Below are 11,128 nucleotides of genomic sequence, written 5' to 3' on the forward strand. Positions count from 1 at the left end.
CAAATGATGCCCTGAAGCTGATTATTGGCGCAGGCTTGCCAGCTTCCTCGTAGCTCAACATTTCACTCCATGTTCAGTAACAGGAGCCAGTCCTGCTGAGCTACTAATGGGACAACATCCCAAGACTTGCCTTGACTGTCTTCATCCAGACATAGCTGAGAACTTACAAGGCAAACAAAAGCATATTCTGGATGCTACTGTCAGCACCTATGCTTTGCTCATTTGCACAAGAAAGAGAGGCTCATTGTGCTGCATTCCTAGACACAGGTCTGGACTTTCATAGAACTATAGAGTTGGAAGGGACACCAAGGGCCATCCAGTCCAACCCGCTGCAATGCAGGAATCTCAGCTAAAGCATCCATTACAGATGGGCCTCCAACCTCTGCTTAAAAATCTCCAAGGGAAGGGCATCCGCAATCTCCCGAGAGAGAATCTTCCACTGTCGCACAGCTCTTACTGTAATAAAGTTCTTCCTGATGTTTAGTCAAAATCTCATTTCTTGCCGAAATGAATACCTTAAAAGCCAAGGTTCAAGGACAGAAATCTGTCTGAGTCTGGAATAACCTTGTGAAGTGAAAGGATAAGAAAGAGGGATTTATATCTAGATGCTAGGATAGAGATGATAAGGAAAACAGGAAGACACAATGAGAGGTAAAGGAGGTGCTGTGGAAGTCTATGTTTGTTTTTCTTTTTAGTGTTTATATTATTAACTTGTAAGATATGGATTTGGTTGTTTTTTTTGTATGCTGATTTTTGTGTTTTGTGTATTTTTTTATATTTTTTGTGTTGTTGTTGTTGTGTGGAAAATACTAATAAAATTTATTATTTTTTAAAAACAACAACAAAATCTCATTTCTTGTACCTTGAAGCCATTGGTTCGATTCCTACCCTCCAGAGCAGGAGAAAACAAGCTTGCTCCGTCTTCCATGTGATGGCCCTTGAGACATTTGAAGATGGTTATTATATCTCTTCTCAGTCTCCTCTTTTCCAGGCTAAACATACCCAGCTCCTTCAACCGTTCCTCATAAGGCTTGGTTTCCAGACCTTTGGTCATTTTGGCCTCCCTCCTCTGCACACATTACAGCTTCTCAATATCCTAAACAACACACTGCACCCAAGCACCTATGGGGTTTTTTGGGGGGAGGGATCCTGGCGCTTTCCCCAGGAAAACCTGTGTTTTACCACTGACTGCAATTGGGTTGTCCACATTGCCATTTGCTCCAATTCAGTGGTAAAACAAGATTATTATTTTTCTAGGAAAAGCGCCAGGACAAGAAAAAAACACCACTTGAACAAGAAACTTTAAAGCGCAGGCCTGTGCCTGGAAAACATGGTGAAAAAGAAAATCTGGAGGAGTCTCAGCTTTAGTTAGGAACTGTGGATCAGGACCGCTTTTATGGAAGCCGCTGGGCCTACTTTATAAGATCCAGAGTGCAGATTGGCCAGCATGGCTTTGCCATGGTCAGTTGAGAAGACATTTCTCCCAGAGTGATTTGATAACAGCAGAAGCATCAGAAGCGCCTCCCCTTGAATGATCTGGCGCTTGTGTTCTTGATACACCTCCTACTGAGTTACCAGAGCAACTAAGGGTTGGTCCACACTTCTGCAGTTTTCTGCTCTGCCTTTTCTAGGCATGGGTCCAAGAGGTTTCCCCCTTGCCCAACTGCTTTCCAAAGGAAAACCTGCTCTTTGGTGATAAATGGGAACAAAGGGCAATCTGGGGCCGACCTGCATTGTTGTTTTCTCTGGTTGAGCACTAAAGAGTGGTTTTCCCCAAGTGAAAGCTGTGGGACAAGAGCATACATGCCAGCTCTATGCCCTCCAAAGTATGTGGGCACGGAGCTGAGCCCCCCCCCCCATTCTTGAGGGGTGGGCCCCGCTGGGCCTCCTCATAGTAGTGGAGGGCCTCGTTGGGCCTCTCACTCTCCTCATGACATATGTGACATCACTTGTTTGTGTTCACGTGTGATGTCACGCGTACATGACGAGCCTCCCCAGTGTCGCACGGAACTCAGACAAGGGGAAGTGTGGGTTAAGCCCTAAGTGAAAGAAGCCATCATTCTTCCTAGGTGCCCTCACCAGCAAGTGAAGTGGAGTTATATGCACAAGTAAACCACAGAGGCAGCCTCATGAAAAGGTAAAGGGGTAAAGGGACCCCTGACCATTAGGTCCAGTCGTGATCGACTCTGGGGTTGTGGCGCTCATCTCACTTTATTGGCCAATGGAGCCGGCGTACAGCTTCCGGGTCATGTGGCCAGCATGACTAAGCCGCTTCTGGCAAACCAGAACAGCGCACGGAAACGCCGTTTACCTTCCCGCCGGAGTGGTATCTACTTATCTATTTGCACTTTGACGTGCTTTCGAACTGCTAGGTTGGCAGGAGCAGGGACCGAGCAACAGGAGCTCACCCTGTCGCGGGGATTTGAACCGCCGACCTTCTGATCGGCAAGCCCCAGGCTCTGTGGTTTAGACCACAGCGCCACCCATGTCCCTATCATGAAAAGATACCCCTCCGTTAATACACAGTGCTAGCTAAGAGGGCTTTTTGGACCACTTGAGCTCCTGTAGTTTACCTACTTCAGTGACTCAGTGGTGGAGTGTTATGTAGCGCCAGAGAAAAGTTGTCTGCCTGCTCCTTGCCTATTTCCTTGCTACCCAAACACAACAAATTTTTCACAGCACCTCATGAGGCTAGAAAATGCTTCATCTCTAGTGGGTCATGTTGCTGCTGCTTACCAGGAGGTAGAGGAGGAGGGGCAAAGTTGGCATGGTGCAAATGTGCCAATAGTGAAAATCTGGTGCTCCTATCGGTGTGCTAGCACTGCGTTGACCTCACTGATGCCTTGCCTGTAAGCAGCAGGGGCACTACTGACTGGAGGCCAGGTGAGCACTGCCACCCTACCATGCCATATGATCTTGAAATTTAACATGCATTATTAAAACCAGTGATCAGTTTTATCTATTCCTCTATCCAATAATCAATATCTCATTTTTTTTTAAGCAACAAAAGATAATTGTTATGCACACATGGGTCCTGCTTCTTCCTGGAACATCAACGCCTGAAAGGGAAGTTACTAAGCTGGAGTCCTATTTTCCGCGAACGTAAGCTCATCTTTGGTTCCTTGCTTATTCCCTGCCTCCCCCTTCCCTTTGCCACTTTCTTTCATGGGGATCAAGGGTTGGAAGATGACAAACCAATTGATTAATAGACACAAAATGTCTCCTGTAATTTATTTGCTTTCTGCACCTGACGAGAATCACTAGGTCTGTTTGGAAAAGAAAATATATTGCCCTTCCTGACTCCAAGTGGCAGCGGAGAGAGCCGAGCATGTGATATCAAGCTGTGTATGGAAAGCAAACAAAACGCCGTTTCTGTATATTGTAAGCATCTCAGGTCGTAAAAGTGTCAGCACGCTATATTTCTTGCCAGGATCCTCTCCGTTTTATTATTTGAGCCCTTTCCCATTGTGTTCAATATTCAAGGAGTCTCTCCAAAGTGCTCTACATCTGTTTCCCAATCATGTTTTTGATTATCAGTGCCAGATTGTTCACGATCCTCTTGCTCAGATAATCTGATCGCATTTGGGCCAGGCTGCAGCAGTCAGAATATACTCTCTCCTGCTCAACTAACCAAACCCCTAGCCATTATTTCCACATGCCCAACTCGCGATATTCCTCACAGGAACTCTGGCAATGACTAGGTGTTTTTAATACTTATGCAAAATTACAATGCATGCACCAGCCAGCCCTAGGAAAGTTTTTCTTCAACCGTAGCTACACTACATGTTTACATGTCACCAATTCAGCTTCAAATTGGCCCAGTATGGAAGTTTGTGGAGGAAACGCAGAGCAACATCGTGGTCATCAGGTGGTAAACAGATGGTTGGGTCCTCTTGCTACATACTAGGCTGAATTTAGAACTTATACTACAAATCAGTCAGCTCTTTTGTGCTGAGTTTTATGACTCAAAATGGCTCCCAGAGGCTCTAGACTGCTTTGATACAGGAGTCCCGCTGTAACCTGTATTTCAATACACATCCTTCTCCGTTTTCCCTCCCCTGGAATTCATATGGAGAAGGGTGGAAAATCTTATCCCATCATAGGAGAGAGTTGTAATGGATACCTCTCATGTTTCTCACTATTCTAAAAAGGGTGTTTCTCCTCCGGATTTAATGCCAATTGGGTTATTAAGATAATTCAGTTTGAAAATGCCAACAGCAGTTTCACCAGGTCTTCCATTTCTGGTTGTAAAGATCCACCACACCCACAGCCGTGGCAGCGGGGGGGTGGGGGTGGGTGAGAAATGGGGGTGGGTCACAGGAGGGGCAAAGTATATTTCTAAGTGGCTGTGTTCCAAGTGTTAAGATCTCTGAAAGAAAAATAACAGTATATGTTCATGACAGGAGTCCAGCAATTTGGGGGGTGTGGGCAAATTTCTCCCAATCCATGCTAGGTAAAGGTAAAGGGACCCCTGACCATTAGGTCCAGTCGTGACTGACTCTGGGGTTGCAGCGCTCATCTCGCTTTACTGGCCGAGGGAGCCAGCGTACAGCTTCCGGGTCATGTGGCCAGCAGGACTAAGCTGCTTCTGGCGAACCAGAGCAGCGCACGGAAACACTGTTTACCTTCTCGCCGGAGTGGTACCTATTTATTTACTTGCACTTTGATGTGCTTTTGAACTGCTAGGTTGGCAGGAGCAGGGACCGAGCCACGGGAGCTCACCCTGTCGCGGGGATTCAAACCGCCGACCTTCTGATCGGCAAGTCCTAGGCTCTGCGTTTAACCCACAGCACCATCCGCGTCCCCCAATCCATGCTAGTCTTTCTTAAATATGGACATTTCCCTTTAATTTCAAAGAAGTTTAATTTCAAAGAAGGGATGCATATCTTTAGAAAGTAGTTAAGGAAACATAGCCCCTTGGAAACATTAAAAAATAAATAATCACACATAGATTAAAGCTTCAATCTATAGACAGTTACTTGGAAGTAAAGCTTCCCTGAATAAGCAGGAGTTACTCCCAAGTAAGCATACACAGGATCGGTTTGCTAAATAATTTGCGAAACATCTCTTTTAAAGAGCGGGAAGAAATTGGAAATAAAAGCCACAGCAATCAAACATATGGGTAGGTGTAGCCAGAAATATTTTGCCTAGGTAAAAGCTAAATGGCAAGTTTCAGACTACATCATGCATCAACTCTGGCAAACAGAGTCAAGCAGGAGAAAAAAGGAAAGCCGTTACAGGAAGGCACTTAGAAGAAAGAGATACGTACACACACCAAAGAAAAATGCTTTGATATTTAAAATATTTATGGCTTTAAAAGGCATGAAAAATGATACCGGCTATTAACTAATAGACATTCTGCCTTTGTGATGCAGCTTAAAACTTTTAACTAGAAACACATCTTTGCTTGACATTGTCTCAAGCCAGATGTAAACATGATTAATTTCAAGGTGCAACAGAGGAGAGTTCTTACCTCCCGTCATGGACTGTGTGTTGTTAATACATAGGAGACCACTTGCAAGCCGGACGGGATGCTATTTGCATTTTCTCCTGAGCCTCCTGTTGAGAAAGCTGGTCCATGACATAATTCCTTGAAATGCATAAGCAAGAATAAATGGATAGTACTGGAAAGGGCTACGGGTGGACACGGGTGGCGCTGTGGGTTAAACCACAGAGCCTAGGCTTGCCGTTCAGAAGGTCAGCGGTTCGAATCCCCGTGACGGGGTGAGCTCCCGTTCCTCGGTCCCAGCTCCTGCCAACCTAGCAGTTTGAAAGCACGTCAAAGTGCAAGTAGATAAATAGGTACCGCTCCGGCGGGAAGGTAAACGGCATTTCCGTGCGCTGCTCTGGTTCGCCAGAAGCGGCTTAGTCATGCTGGCCACATGACCTGGAAGCTGTCTGCGGACAAACGCCAGCTCCCTCAGTCTATAGAGCAAGATGAGCGCGCAACCCCAGAGTCGGTCACGACTGGACCTAATGGTCAGGGATCCCTTTACCTTTACCGGAAAGGGCTTCTTCCAGCCTGATCCTTTTATTGACAGCAAACAGACTTACGCAAATACAGCCCTGGAATGTAAGATACAAAGCTAAGGGAGCTTCCATGTAGAACACCAAATGTGCTATTCCCTCCAGAGGGAAAATGGCTTAATGCATCCTTTCTGTGTTGGTGGATGGTTCTCTGGGCAAGCATGAAGCAATTTCTCTTTGATGAAGCCATTCTTGCTTTATTTATTTAAAATATTTTTATGTTACTATTTAGGCAGCCTTTTCATAAAATTATCAGGGTGGCATACAAAGGTAAATAAAAACTTAACACAATCTTGCACAGAGTAGTCCTGCCTCCTGTCCAATCCTGCTAATTTCTGTGGGCTACCAACAATTGGAATGGATATTTTATTTTATTTTTAATTTATTTAGCTACTTAGCTATTTTTCTATCAAGATTTGTAAACTGCTTAATCAACAAAAACCTCTAATCAGTTTACATAATAGGGGAATCACCCACCTTGTGTGCCTTTATGGGATGTGTATGCCAGTTACGTGTAAACCTGTTCATTCAGAGTTCCCTTTGCTTCTGTTTTCTAAATTGAGATCCAGAACACGAATGTAAATGGACACATTGGACTGAAACAAAATATTGAACAATTTACAGTCCAAGCCAAGCCCCCACCCCAAGTTATTAAGAAAATGACAATAACAACATTACACTCCTTGCAAATAAATGAAAGTTTAAATTGAAAAATTGGACAGTTCTTTCATGGAAAGGGGACAGGGGAAGGGACTAAAAGAAAATTTAAAATCAGTTCCACAGCTGTTACTCAACACTTTAGACATCTCTCCTTTTTCTTTTTCTAATAAATGTATAACAATCAAGACTAACAAAGTATTCCAAAAATCCTTTCAACCCCAGCCCCACCAAACTATGAGAATATTTGGGTGGAATAGGTGTGGAAGTGCTTTCTCACGATCACAAATATTTTCTGAATAGCCCTTTTACATTAAAGGAATTGCAATCAGTTGTAAAACATTTTAAAATTGTTATAATTTCTGGGAAAGACAGTTACACTGGGGGATTTTGTAAAATATTTGGCATGTTACTAAACCCTTTCCTCAGGGCCGGATTTAGATGAAGAGAGCCCCTCGGCTACTCCACTTGTGAGACCCCTCCCCATCCCCCACCCTCACAACTAGAAGGAAATGGAAGGGTGTTATGGACAAAATTGAGTGAAGCCAGGGGTGATGACGGGTATTTAAAATTCTACAATTCACAATTTCTCCTCTAAAGGACATAAGATATTATTGTTAAATACCATGGTGATTAAAAAAAATATGCATAAGACGAACACTGAAAAACTTTTGCAATAACTGAACTTGGTAAACCTTTTGTGACCTGGGCAGGCCTGGAACTAGTTCCCATGTCTTGTTCCTCTCTAAGGAATCAAGTTCGGCCTTCATGGCATTTAACCATGGCTCAGCATCCTCTGAGGTTAAACTTTGGACCTCTTGGAAGCTTCTCTGAGTTACTAACAACAGCTGTATCTGCTATGACTGTTTTAGCAAACTCTTCAGTTTACCTTTTGGGTGGTTTACCCTTTGTGGCCCTTTCAGATCTGAATACTATACACAAGTCTTCCATGCTAGGCTTCTCCTCTTTAGGAGAATGGTAAGCAGGCTGGGTCATCCTCTTATATACCTGCTGGGATTGACAAGGCATCTGACCCGCACCTGAATCTCATTGCTCTCCTGTAGCTGCCTCTGATTAGTTATCATTTAACTCTTAGGGAAAATAATTAGCATCACACGTCATGTGCATGGAAGTTGCAGAACCAATTAACCCACCCTGGAACTTTTCTTTATTAGTGCCACTTTGTTTTGTACGATTCCTTGCAAATGAAGGAAAACAACTTTTCTGCTTGTATATGTTGATAATATAATTTTGGTTACTGAGGACAAACAAGATTGTACAAAAACAAGATTGGGTGCAGGCCTGGCCAGGACATAGGCATCCTGACTGTGACAAAGGTGACGTGTGTGTGTGTGCTTGGTTGCTTGCTTGCTTGCTTGCTTGCTTGATTAACAGCTGTTGGGAACTTCAAGGTCCCTGCTCTCCCTTCTTATGGTCTTTGTACTGGACCTGGAGACTCCAATAGAGAGCATTCCATGTCAAGAAGGAGAGCAAGTGGGCACTCTATCAAATGACAGGGCAGGAGTTACACAGAGCAGGGTCTCTTCACTGGTGGTGCCCATTGTATGCCTCTCTCTTCCCAGACCTGCTCTCTTTTGGCCTGTATTTTGGAGCTTTATAATTTAGGAAGAATTTGGAAGAACTGGTTGACAAGTCTTATCAGTTGCTGACGTAGGAGCAGATTTTATTTGCTGCTATTCTGGGCTTCTGGTGCACCAGGGTATACACCAGCACAATAGAGTTGGCCAGGATGCCAGAAGGGATACAGTTTACAAGCTTTCTCCATTATCTGCACAGCAGGGGGTGTTCAGTCAACAGTGCAAAGGCTGAGCTGAAGCATTCCCTGCTGGTTACCTGCTTTCAGCAATAGGGGTCGCTGTTTGGTAGTACCCAATTGGTTAGCTGTCAGATTCTAGAGCTCCCTATTGGTGGCTCTTACGTAATTCACAAAATACAGAGTCCATTCATAAAGCAAAGTGTTCATTCATAAAGCAGTAATATAAATCTCCATTGCTACATATTGGGTGTATGTTTCCGTGGTTGACTGTACAGGTTTATGGCCAGGCTGTAGTGTAGTGCTTATGTGACTGTGAATAAAAGGTGGCTGGGCTCATTGTCTCGGGGTTTGGGGGGGAAGAGGTGACAAAACTGATTTCCAATAAGTGCCCCCCCCCCCTTTATTTCCATAACAAGTCCTTGAGTCTGTACTCTGAATGGTGACACCAGGGACCTAGAAGGTGCAGGGCTTGTCAGTCCAACCCCTGCACAGTCTCATCAGGGCTGACCTGAAGGGAATTGGAGCAACTGGGCCAAATTGGGCCCCACGGGCTGCTCCTAAGGGGGCCCCTGCACCAGGGCAATCTAGATGGATTTTATTTCTATCTATAAGATTTTGCAGACTTTGGCTGTGAACTGGGGCCCTACAAAAGAAAAAGTTGCGCCCCACTGGCTAGCGCTGAGTCTAATAGTTGCTGGGCCTGAGTTGCCCCACCCTTGCATGAAGTCTTTGGTTTGCAATTTTGGGAGAGGGGAGACTGCAGCACTGGGGAGAGGGCAGGCTGGTGAGGCCACCTAGACTTAGAGGCCCCAGTTGCCCTGCCCTCGCATGAAGTCTTGGGTTTGCAATTTTGGGAGGGGGGAGACTGCCCGCTGGGGAGAGGAAGGGCTGGCAAGGTCCCCTAGATTTAGAGGCCCTAGGCTTCAGCCTACTTAGCCTATACATAAATCCGGCACTGCCTTTCCTGCTATGGCTGGGGGAAATGCAGGAAACCAGATGGACATCATCTGTGAATGCTCCAGAGCAGACTCCATATGCGGAGTAGTAAACGTAATGCATTTGGGAGTCAAAACCAGAACGATGATTGTGGTATTTTCACTTGATGCAACAAAAGCATTTGACAAACTTGAATGGTCTTTCCTTTCACCAGCTTTTGAAAAAAAAATGTGAATGCAGAATACATTTCAAAGCATGTGGCATAGACTGGCTTAATGCAGGGGAGGTGGCAGGAGGCAGCAGCTGGGGAACCCCCAAGGGAACCCCGGGGGAAAAATATTCAGAGCCAGGGGATTGGTGGTAGGATGGCGATGAATGGTCAGAGGGAGAAGAGGGAGCAGACTGGGAGGAGGAGGTATCAGAAGCAGAAGAGACAACAGAGTCTAGTGAGCAGGAAGAGGCTGTGGCACTGGGTAGTTCAGACTCAGAGGCAGGAGAAGACAGAGATTAGGTAGGCTGCTGAAGAATGTAGGGAGGATCCCCCAATTGCTGTGACCAGTTCCCCTTCTCCCTGGTCTCCCAGAACACACAGAGGAAGAAGAGGGCAGAGGGAAATTGTGGGCTGAATTAGTCTCTGAATGAAAATAACGCACCATAGAGGTATTCTGAGGTAAAAAACCATGCCAAATTACAGAAAAATAAGTTCAAGGAGATGGGTATGTGAAGCACATTCAAAGCTGATTTTGCAGGTGGCAGGAGAGAATTCATAGGGATTCACTTCTTCCTTCCCTGTGGGTTTGTGGGTAATGTTTTTATTATGAAAACGGCATACATCAAAGAGGTACTTGAGCTAAGTGCAGGTGCTGGGGAAGTATGGTGAATTAGGGGTGGGGTCTTCAGATTTCTTTTCTGCTCAGTTGGCACCAAAAGTCAGAAAATAAATGCAAAACTGATTTGACAGGAATGGATGCACAGAGACTGAATAACTAGAATGTCCAGCATTGTCCACTAGCAGAAGGAGCAAAGTGAACAAAGCAAACAAGAATAATGTCATTGGTGAGCCCTGATCAATTCATTCCCTCTGGTTAGAAGATAGACCTATCAATAACAACAGAGTCTCCCCTGTCTCCACCCTGGCATTTCCCTTGATGAGAAATATTTACAGACGCACTGTCTGCACACGTTTCTTAACATCTGAATCCCCCCAAATTACTTTGGAGGTCCCCACTCTGGACTGATCCTTCTGCGACTAAGACAAGTGACACCCCTAGTATTTAATTGTGTATAGGGACTGAGTATTAAAATAAGGGTTTTCTTTGTCCTTTTCTTCCCCAAATCTTTGATAAAATTAAAACCAGAGTGTCCCAACTAGAAAGTGAGACACTTAAATGAGAGGCAGTGGACTCTCCTTCCTTTTAAGCAGAGGTTGGGTGGCCATCTGTCTTGTGTGATTTATTTGAGATTACTGCATTGCAGGAGGTTGGACTCGATGACTCTCAGCGTCCCTTCCACCTCTACAATTCTATGATTCTACGACCTACTCCCCACCCCAGCCATTTTAAGAACTAAACTAGAGGTTCGTGATGATGTTTTCCCTGGGTGTAAGCAGACTCTGAGGTTAAGGTCACCTTGTTAACTTCCCCATGTGCTTACCAGAATAAGGAACATGGTCATGCCAGTTTCATGAAAGGATTTATAGAGCTATACTGGCATCTAGTGGGGGCAACATGC

This window comes from Podarcis tiliguerta (assembly GCF_965153285.1).
Source record: "Podarcis tiliguerta genome assembly, chromosome: 17".
Taxonomy (NCBI): Eukaryota; Metazoa; Chordata; class Lepidosauria; order Squamata; family Lacertidae; genus Podarcis; species Podarcis tiliguerta.